Below are 9,688 nucleotides of genomic sequence, written 5' to 3'. Positions count from 1 at the left end.
TGCCTATTCAGACTCGTCCTCCTTCTCCTTGTCCTGATGATGCCAGAAGGCTCCTGATGCCTGTTGATCTCTTTTCTAGATATTTATGTAGTTGGCCTGGCTTGTGGGCTTTTTAAAACTTTGTTTGTTTTGTTGACGGTTTCTAGTTGCTTTTTTTTAGCAACTTTATTTTGAAAAACAAAAAGTAGCTCACTATCTTTAGCAGGTGTTGATGGCCGCTGTTCCGGGGCCTTATAATTTTTGTGGAGTAATAGAGGTAGCTTTTCAGTTTTCTACTGATGTTTGAAATCTTGCATCTCGACCTCCTCGGATTTGCTTTGTTTTGTAGCTTGGATCCTTTGAGGTTGTGACTTATGGGTCCAACTTATTTCTTGGTGGTTCTTTTGCGCTGGTCCCCCTTTAAGTTATTTCTGTAATCCTCTTTCTTGGACCTTTGTCAGGTCTCTTACGGGGATTACTTTTATAACTTTATTTGTAGTGGGAGTCCGACTTGGTTATGTCGGTCTCCTTTAAGTTATTTTTTGTAATCCTCTTTCTTGGACCTTTGTCAGGTCTCTTTTAGGGATTACTTTGATAACTTTTTAGTGGTAGAAGTTATGTCTGTCTCCTTTAAGTTATTTTTTGTAATCCTCTTTCTTGGACCTTTGTCGGGTCTCTTTCAGGGATTACTTTGATAACTTTTTATGATAGGAATCCGACTTGATTATGTCGGTCTCCTTTAAGTTATTTTTTGTAGTCCTCTTTCTTGGACCTTTGTCAGATCTCTTTCAGGGACTACTTGTATAACTTTTTGTTTTGGGCTGACTTTGTTATGTCAGGCCCTTCTAAGTTAAAGTAATCCTCTTTAATAGGGTTGGCCAGACCTCTTTCCAGGGTTTACTTATAACTTGGGTTGACTTGGTTCGTTTGACCAGTCCTTAAGTTATTATTTTAGCGATTCGTAAGACCTCGTCAGGTTCTTTTTTTAGATCACTTTCGATAACTTCTTACATTATTCTGTGTTTGTCTTTGCCGATTTGTAGAAAGTGGTTGGCATCTTTAGATCGTCCTTTGGGTGAATCGCAATTTCACCTTTATCGGATGATTTATCTTTATCGTGGTCGAGCAGTGAAATTGTTTTTCACTTTCTGCCGACCTGTCGCTTTATAATCGGACGATGAATACTTTAGATTAATGCGTCTTGGATTCTTTGTAGAATATCTAAATAGACTTTATTCAAAGAAAAAATGCAAATATATATACATGTGGGAATTTTCTTATCCCTTTAAGTAGGGCATGACCTAGATCTCAATCATGGTGCCTCATTAAAAAACCTTTTCTGAAAAAAGAGCACATCCACTTATGAGATCCGTTGCCTTTTCTAGCTGTAGTACCTTCTTAGGTTGCAGGTGTGCCGTGATATGGGAAGCTCTCGTCCATCGAGTTCGGACAGTCGGTAGTAGCCCTTCCCAAGTACTTCTATGACTCGGTAGGGTCTTTTCCAGTTCGCTGCCAGCTTCCTTTCTCCGGGCCAAGTTGTTCCAATGTCGTTTCGGATTAAGATGAGATCATTCTCAGCGAAACTTCTTGGTACTACTCTTTGATTATATCTGGAAGCCATTCGACGTTTTAGAGCTTATTCTCTAATCCGAGCTCTTTCCTGGATTTCAGGTAATAGGTCGAGTTCTTCCCTCTGAAGTTGGGAGTTTGCTCCCTCATTATAATGGACTACTCTATGTGATCCTTCTTCAATTTCTACCGGAATCATTGCCTCCATTCCGTACGCTAATCGGAAAGGGGATTTCTTTGTGGTCGAATGTGGCGTCGTTCGATATGCCCATAGAACCTGTGGAAGCTCCTCTGCCCAGGCTCTCTTTGCATCTTGTAATCTCCGTTTTAATCCGGCCAATACGACTTTGTTAGCAGCTTCAGCCTATCCATTGGCTTGTGGATGTTCAATGGAGGTGTACTGGTGCTTTATATTCAAGTCAGCCACTAGTTTTCTGAAGCCTGCATCTGTGAATTGAGTGCCATTGTCTGTGGTTATTGAATATGGAACCCCGAACCTTGTGACAATGTTTCTATATAAGAATTTCTGGCTTCTCTGAGCGGTGGCATTGGCTAGGGGCTCTGCCTCGATCCACTTTGTAAAGTAATCTACCCCTACTATAAGGAATTTAACTTGTCCTGATCCCTGTGGGAAGGGGCCGAGAAGATCAAGTCCCCATTTTGCAAATGGCCAAGGCGAGGTCACGCTAATGAGCTCTTCTGGCGGGGCGATGTGAAAGTTGGCATGTTTCTGACATGGTGGACATGTCTTTACAAATTCTGTAGCTTCTTTCCGTAGAGTTGGCCAATAAAATCCCGCCCGAAGCACTTTTTTGGTGAGAGCTCGTGCTCCGAGATGATTGCCACAAATGCCGCCGTGTATTTCTTCTAGCACTTCCCTTGTGTTGGAGGTCGGCACGTATTTTAGTAAAGGTGTTGAGATTCCTCTTTTGTACAGGATGTTGTTTATGATGGTGTAGTACTGTGCCTCCCTTTTTAACCTCTTTGCCTCTTTTTCTTCTGTGGGAAGCGTTCCTGTTTTGAGGTAGTTGATTATGGGGGTCATCCATCCTTGGTCCTGACTTGTTATAGTCAGGTCTTTTTCTTCTTCCGAGATTGACGGGTTTTGTAACATTTCCTGGATGAGGCTTGATGAGAGAACTTTTGCGTGGTCTAGAAATTTGCGGATAAATCCTCGTTGCAAGTATAGTTTCTAAACCTTCAAAAGTCCTTTCATACAAACGTTTTGGGTGTCACAAGTAACAAACCCCTTTAGAAATTGTTAACCGAGTATTCAAACCTCGGGTCGTCTTCTCAAGGAACTGCGAGGAAGTATGTTCTTATTATTGGTTATAAATGTTGTAATCGGGGTTTAGAAGGTGAGAAGCAAATAATTTAAATGATGAGTGAATTAAATGGCAATTAAAAATAAATAATAATTGTAAAACAACTTTTGGCAAGATAAGGGAATTTAGAGGTCTAACTTAGTTATCTCTCTCAACTATAATAAAAGTTGAATCTAAACTCCACTTGGTTAACCTTTGCCAGGGCAAAGGAAAGTCAAGGGACTAATTAAACTGACCTTTGAATCCTAATTATTTCCTAAGAAAAGGTTGGGATTATTTAGGTTCAGCTCAATTAGCAAGATAACGATTATTAATTACGTTAAGTTTAATAACTGTTGAGTTACTAAATTCCTAATTAGAACCAAAAGGGAAAAAAAGTAAAATTGCTGGAATAATAAAAATATCCTTGGATGAGAAGCAATGGCAATTTAATTCAAAGAGAATAATTATAAACTGAAAATACCTCAATTATCATTAAATAAAAATGTCATCAACAGCCAATTGGGCAACATCAATCAAACATAATAAAGGCTTCAGAGTAATCAAAATATAAAAGAGAAATTAAATAGTAAAAAGGAATATTAAACCTGGATCGAGAGTCACTCTAGAAAGAGAAGTCCTAAATCCTAAGAGAGAGAGAGAGGAGAGAACCTCTCTCTCCAAAACTACATCTAAAACATGAAAAGTAAATTATGAGAGGCTTCCTCATGAATGGATGCATTCCCCCACTTTATAGCCTCTAATTTGTGTTCTCTGGGCCGAAAACTGGGTCAGAAACAGCCCAGAAATCACTTCCATCACTTTCTGGTCCGTACAGGTCGCGGAAAAGTGACGCAGCCGCGTCGTCCACGCGACCGCGCGGATTGGGTGTTGGCCAGGTCACGCGTCCGCGTGACCCACACGTTCGTGTCACTTGGCGTCGGGGCAACTATGGCAAATTATATATCCAATCGAAGCCCCGAACGTTAGCTTTCCACCACAACTGGAACCATGTCATTTGGACCTCTGTAGCTAAAGTTATAGCCGTTTGAGTGCGAAGAGGTCAGACTGGACAGCTTAGCAGTTTCTCCAACTTCTTGCATTCCTTTCACTTTTGCATACTTCCTTTCCATCCTCTGAGCCATTCCTGCCTTTGTAATATCTGAAAACACTTAACACACATATCAAGGCATCTAATGGTGATAAGAGAGGATTAATAATAAGCAAATATAAGTCCAAAGAAGCTTGTTTTCAATCAAAGCACATAATCAGGAAGGAAATATAAAACCATGCAAATAGTATGAATAAGTGGGTAAAGAGTAGATAAAAACCACTCAATTGAGCACAAGATAAACCATAAAATAGTGGTTTATCAAGGCTCTTATTGTTACCCCCTGGTTTGGTGCTGGCTAGTTTTGAGAGTGCATCAGCTCGGGCGTTTTGTTCACGGGGTATGTGGCAGATTTTATACTCCCCGATTTGTCCGAGCTGTTCCTTGGTTTTATCCAAATATTTTTTCATGGTAGGATCTTTAGCTTGGTAGCTCCCTGTTATTTGTGATGTGACCACTTGCGAATCACTGTAAATGTTGAGTTTTTGAGCTCCGACCTCTTTAGCCAGCTTCAAACCAGCTAATAATGCTTCATATTCTGCCTGGTTGTTTGAGGCCGGGAACCCAAACTTGAGGGAGAGCTCAACTTGGGTTCCTTGGTCGCTTTCTATTATCACGCCTGCGCCGCTTCCAGTTTTATTTAAAGAACCGTCCACGTAAAGATTCCATTCTGTGGGGGTTTCTAGGGCATCTGTGAATTCTGCGATAAAGTCGGCCATATACTGTGATTTGATGGCCGTTCGAGCTTCATATTAGAGGTCAAATTCTGACAACTCGACTGCCCATTGTAGAATTCTGCCTGTCAGATCTATTTTCTGCAATATTCCTTTTATGGGCTGGTTAGTTCGAACCTTAATGGTGTGAGCCTGGAAGTACGGGCGGAGTCGTCGAGATGTTAGAATGAGGGTATAGGAAAATTTTTCTATTTTCTGGTAGTTCAGCTCGGATCCCTGTAGCGCTTTGCTAATGAAGTAGACGAGTTGTTGCCCATGTTTGTCTTCTCTGACTAGTGCTGAGGCTATTGTCCGGCTCCCTACTGCGAGGTATAATATGAGCGGTCTCCTTCTCGTGGTCGAGATAGGATAGGTGGCCGTCCTAAGAATTCCTTGAAGTCTTGGAAGGCTTGCTCACATTCTGTTGTCCATTCAAACTGTTTTCCCTTTCTTAAAGTAGCATAGAAGGGGAGAGATCTTATTGCAGCTCCTGCTAAGAATCGGGATAGGGCGGCCAACTTGCCATTGAGTTGTTGTACTTCTTTGACACAGGTTGGGCTCTTCATGTTGAGTATGGCTTGGCATTTGTCTGGGTTTGCTTCAATTCCCCTTTGTGTGAGCATGAAGCCTAAGAATTTGCCTGCTTCTACTGCGAAGGTGCATTTTGCGGGATTGAGCCACATGTTGTGCTTCCTTATAGTGTAGAACTGATGAGCGGATAATTTATACACTTTTTGGTATTGTTTTTAGTATGTTTTTAGTATGTTTTAGTTAGTTTTTATTATATTTTTATTAGTTTTTAGTTAAAATTCACTTTTCTGGACTTTACTATGAGTTTGTGTGTTTTTTTGTGATTTCAGGTATTTTCTAGCTGAAATTGAGGGATCTGAGCAAAAATCTGATTCAAAGGCTGAAAAGGACTGCAGATGCTGTTGGATTCTGACCTCCCTGCACTCGAAGTGGATTTTCTGGAGCTACAGAAACCTAATTGGCGCGCTCTCAACTGCTTTAGAAAGTAGACATTCTGGGCTTTCCAGAAATGTATAATAGTCTATACTTTTCCCGAGATTTGATGGCCTAAACTGGCGTTTCAAATCAGCTCAAAACTGCCCGGCGTTAAACGCCGAAACTGGCACAAGAATGGGAGTTAAACGCCCAAACTGGCACAAAAGCTGGCGTTTAACTCCAAGAAAAGTCTCTACACATGAAAGCTTCAATGCTCAGCCCAAGAACACACCAAGTGGGCCCGGAAGTGGATTTTTATGTCATTTACTCATTTCTGTAAACCCTAGGCTACTAGTTCTCTATAAATATGACCTTTTGCTATTGTATTTTCATCTTTAGATCTTTGAATCTTTTGATCACGTTTTGGGGGCTGGCCTCACGGCTATGCCTAGACCTTGTTCTTATGTATTTTCAACGGTGGAGTTTCTACACACCATAGATTAAGGTGTGGAGCTCTGCTGTACCTCGAGTATTAATGCAATTACTATTGTTCTTCTATTCAATTCGGCTTATTCTTGTTCTAAGATATCACTTGTTCCTCAACTTGATGAATGTGATGATCCGTGACACTCATCATCATTCTCACCTATGAACGTGTGCCTGACAACCACCCCCGTTCTACCTTAGATTGAGTGGATATCTCTTGGATCCCTTAATCGGAATCTTTGTGGTATAAGCTAGAACTGATGGCGGCATTCAAGAGAATCCGGAAGGTCTAAACCTTGTCTGTGGTATTTTGAGTAGGATTCAAGGATTGAATGACTGTGACGAGTTTTAAACTCATGATTGTGGGGCGTTAGTGACAGACACAAAAGAATCACTGGATTCTATTCCGACATGATCGAGAACCGACAGCTGAATAGCCGTGCTGTGACAGAGCGCGTTGAACATTTTCACTGAGAGGATGGGAGGTAGCCACTAACAACGGTGAAACCCTACATACAGCTTGCCATGGAAAGGAGTAAGAAGGATTGGATGAAGACAGTAGGAAAGCAGAGAGACGGAAGGGACAAAGCATCTCCATACGCTTATCTAAAATTCTTACCAATGAATTACATAAGTATCTCTATCTTTATTTTATGCTTTATTCATAAATCACCTATAACCATTTGAATCTGCCTGACTGAGATTTACAAGATGACCATAGCTTACTTCATACCAACAATCTCCGTGGGATCGACCCTTACTCGCGTAAGGTTTATTACTTGGACGACCCTGTGCACTTGCTGGTTAGTTGTGCGAAGTTGTGATAAAGAGTTAAGATTGCAATTGAGCGTACCTTGTTTATGGCGCCATTGATGATCACAATTTCGTGCACCAAGTTTTTGGTGCCGTTGCCGGGGAATTAAATGTCCTAACTACAGTTTCGCATTTGTTCCCTGCAATAACAGTGTCAAGTTTGATCCGGCAACAACACCAAGTTTTTGGCACCGTTGCCAGGGATTGTTTGATTTTGGACAACTGACGGTTCATCTTGTTGATCAGATTAGGTATTTTTCAGAATTTTTAAGAATGAATTCTAGTGTTTCAAGGTGATGTTCTTATCATTACCAAAGCTGATTGATTTTCATCAATTTAGCTCTTGAATGCAATGTCCTGCTGAAGCTTGGCTAGCCATGTCTAATTCCTTTAGACTGAAGCTTTAGACTAACATTGCATGATTCCTGGAATTCTTATTAAAAATTTTGAATTTTTTTATTTTCTTCTCCATATAATTTTCGAAAAAAAAACCAAAAAAAATTACAAAATCATAAAAACCAAAAATATTCTATGTTTCTTGTTGAGTCTAGTGTCTCATTTTAAGTTTGGTGTCAATTGCATGTTTCTGTTCTTCTTGCATTTTTTGAATTCATGCATGTGTCTTCATTGATCTTCAAGTTGTTCTTGATGATTTACTTGCTCTGATCTGTAAATTCTCTTGTCTTGTGTATTTTGTTGCTTCTCATATGCATTCTCATATTGTTAGTGTCAGTAGTATACAAACTTCTAAGTTTGGTGTCTTGCATGCATTGTTTATTTTATCTTAGTTGCATTTTGATTATTCCTCATTATTAAAAATCCAAAAAAATTTTAATTTGTGTCTTTTCAAGTCAATAATACAGAGAATTGAAGATTCAGAACATTCAGTAGAGGAATTACACAGAAAAAGCTGGGCGTTCAAAACGCCCAGTAAGGAAGGAAAACTGGCGTTTAAACGCCAGCCAGGGTGCCTGGCTGGGTGTTTAACGCCCAAAAGGGTAGAGCTTTGGGCGTTAAACGCCAGAATGGATACCATTCTGGGCGTTTAACGCCAAGATGGCACAAGAGGGAAGATTTTGTTTTTAATGCAGGTTTTTTTTCAAGTTTTCAAAATTTTTCAAAATCAAATCTTTTTCAAATCATATCTTTTCAATCATATATTTTCAAAATCAATTTCTTTCCGTTTTCAAAAATACTTGCTAACAATTAATAATTTGATTCAACATTTCAAGTATGTTGCCTTTTCTGTTGAGAAAGGTTTAATGTTTGAATCATATCTTTTCTTGTTAGCCAAGTCCTTGATTTTAAAAATCAAATCTATTTAAATTGTTTTTCAAATCATATCTTTTCAATCAAATCTTTTTAAAACCATAACTTTTCAATCATATCTTTTTAATCACATCTTTTTCAAGATAGTTTTCCATTCATATCTTTTGATTTCTAATTTCAAAAATCACTTTATTTCTTTCCCAATCATATTTTTCGAAAATCATTCTTCAATTTTTCAAAATGTTTTTAAAATCCTTTTAACTTATTTTCGAAAATTCTTCCCTTCTTCTCACATCCTAATTCTTCTACCTCCTCCTTCTATTCCTCTGACACCTCAAGGAATCTCTATACTGTGACATAGAGGATTCCATATTTTCTTGTTCTCTTCTCTTTCATATGAGCAGGAGCAAAGACAAAAGCATTCTTGTTGAGGCTGACCCTGAACCTGAAAGGACCTTGAAGTGAAAACTAAGAGAAGTTAAAACACAACTCTCTGTAGAGGACCTAACAGAAATCTTCAAAGAAGAAGACATGGCAGCCGAAAACAACAATAATGCCAACAATGCAAGGAAGGTGCTGGGTGACTTTACTGCACCTACTCCCGACTTCTATGGGAGAAGCATCTCTATCCCTGCCACTGGAGCAAACAACTTTGAGTTTAAGCCTCAATTAGTTTCTCTAATGCAACAGAATTGCAAGTTCCATGGACTTCCATTGGAAGATCCTCATCAGTTTTTAGCTGAATTCTTGCAAATCTGTGACACTGTTAAGACCAATGGGGTTGACTCTGAGGTCTACATACTTATGCTATTCCCTTTTGCTGTAAGAGACAGAGCTAGGATATGGTTGGACTCACAACCTAAAGAAAGCATGAACTCTTGGGAAAAGCTAGTCAATGCCTTCTTGGCAAAGTTCTTTCCACCTCAAAAATTGAGTAAGCTTAGAGTGGAAGTCCAAACCTTCAGACAGAAGGAAGGTGAATCCCTCTATGAAGCTTGGGAAAGACACAAGTAATTGATCAGAAAGTGTCCTTCTGACATGCTTTCTGAATGAAACATCATAGGTATCTTCTATGATGGTCTGTCTGAACCGTCCAAGATGTCATTGGACAACTTTGCTGGAGGATCTCTTCATCTGAAGAAGACGCCTGCAGAAGCTCAAGAACTCATTGAAATGGTTGCAAATAACCAATTCATGTACACTTCTGAAAGGAATCCTGTGAGCAATGGGACGAATCAGAAGAAAGGAGTTCTTGAGATTGATACTCTGAATACCATATTGGCTCAGAACAAAATATTGACTCACCAAGTCAATATGATTTCTCAAAGTCTGTCTGGAATGCAAGCTGCACCAGGCAGTACTAAGGACGCTTCATCTAAAGAAGAAGCTTATGATCCTGAGAACCCTTCAATGGAAGAGGTGAATTACATGGGAGAACCCTATGGATACACCTATAATCCTTCATGGAGAAATCATCCAAATCTCTCATGGAAGGATCA

General features: G+C 39.6%; 1 non-coding gene across 1 annotated transcript; it reads right to left on the bottom strand.

The window, feature by feature from the left end:
* Positions 1-9,125: 9,125 nt before the first annotated feature.
* Positions 9,126-9,233, bottom strand: LOC112700094 (small nucleolar RNA R71). Its single transcript, XR_003153016.1, has one exon. It is a non-coding gene; the product is annotated as a small nucleolar RNA R71 (small nucleolar RNA).
* Between the last annotated feature and the right edge of the window lie 455 nt (positions 9,234-9,688).

Source organism: Arachis hypogaea, chromosome 6 (assembly GCF_003086295.3).
Source record: "Arachis hypogaea cultivar Tifrunner chromosome 6, arahy.Tifrunner.gnm2.J5K5, whole genome shotgun sequence".
Classification (NCBI taxonomy): domain Eukaryota; kingdom Viridiplantae; phylum Streptophyta; class Magnoliopsida; order Fabales; family Fabaceae; genus Arachis; species Arachis hypogaea.
Note: the sequence above shows the minus strand (reverse complement) of the source record. Positions and strands in the feature narration are given on the sequence as shown.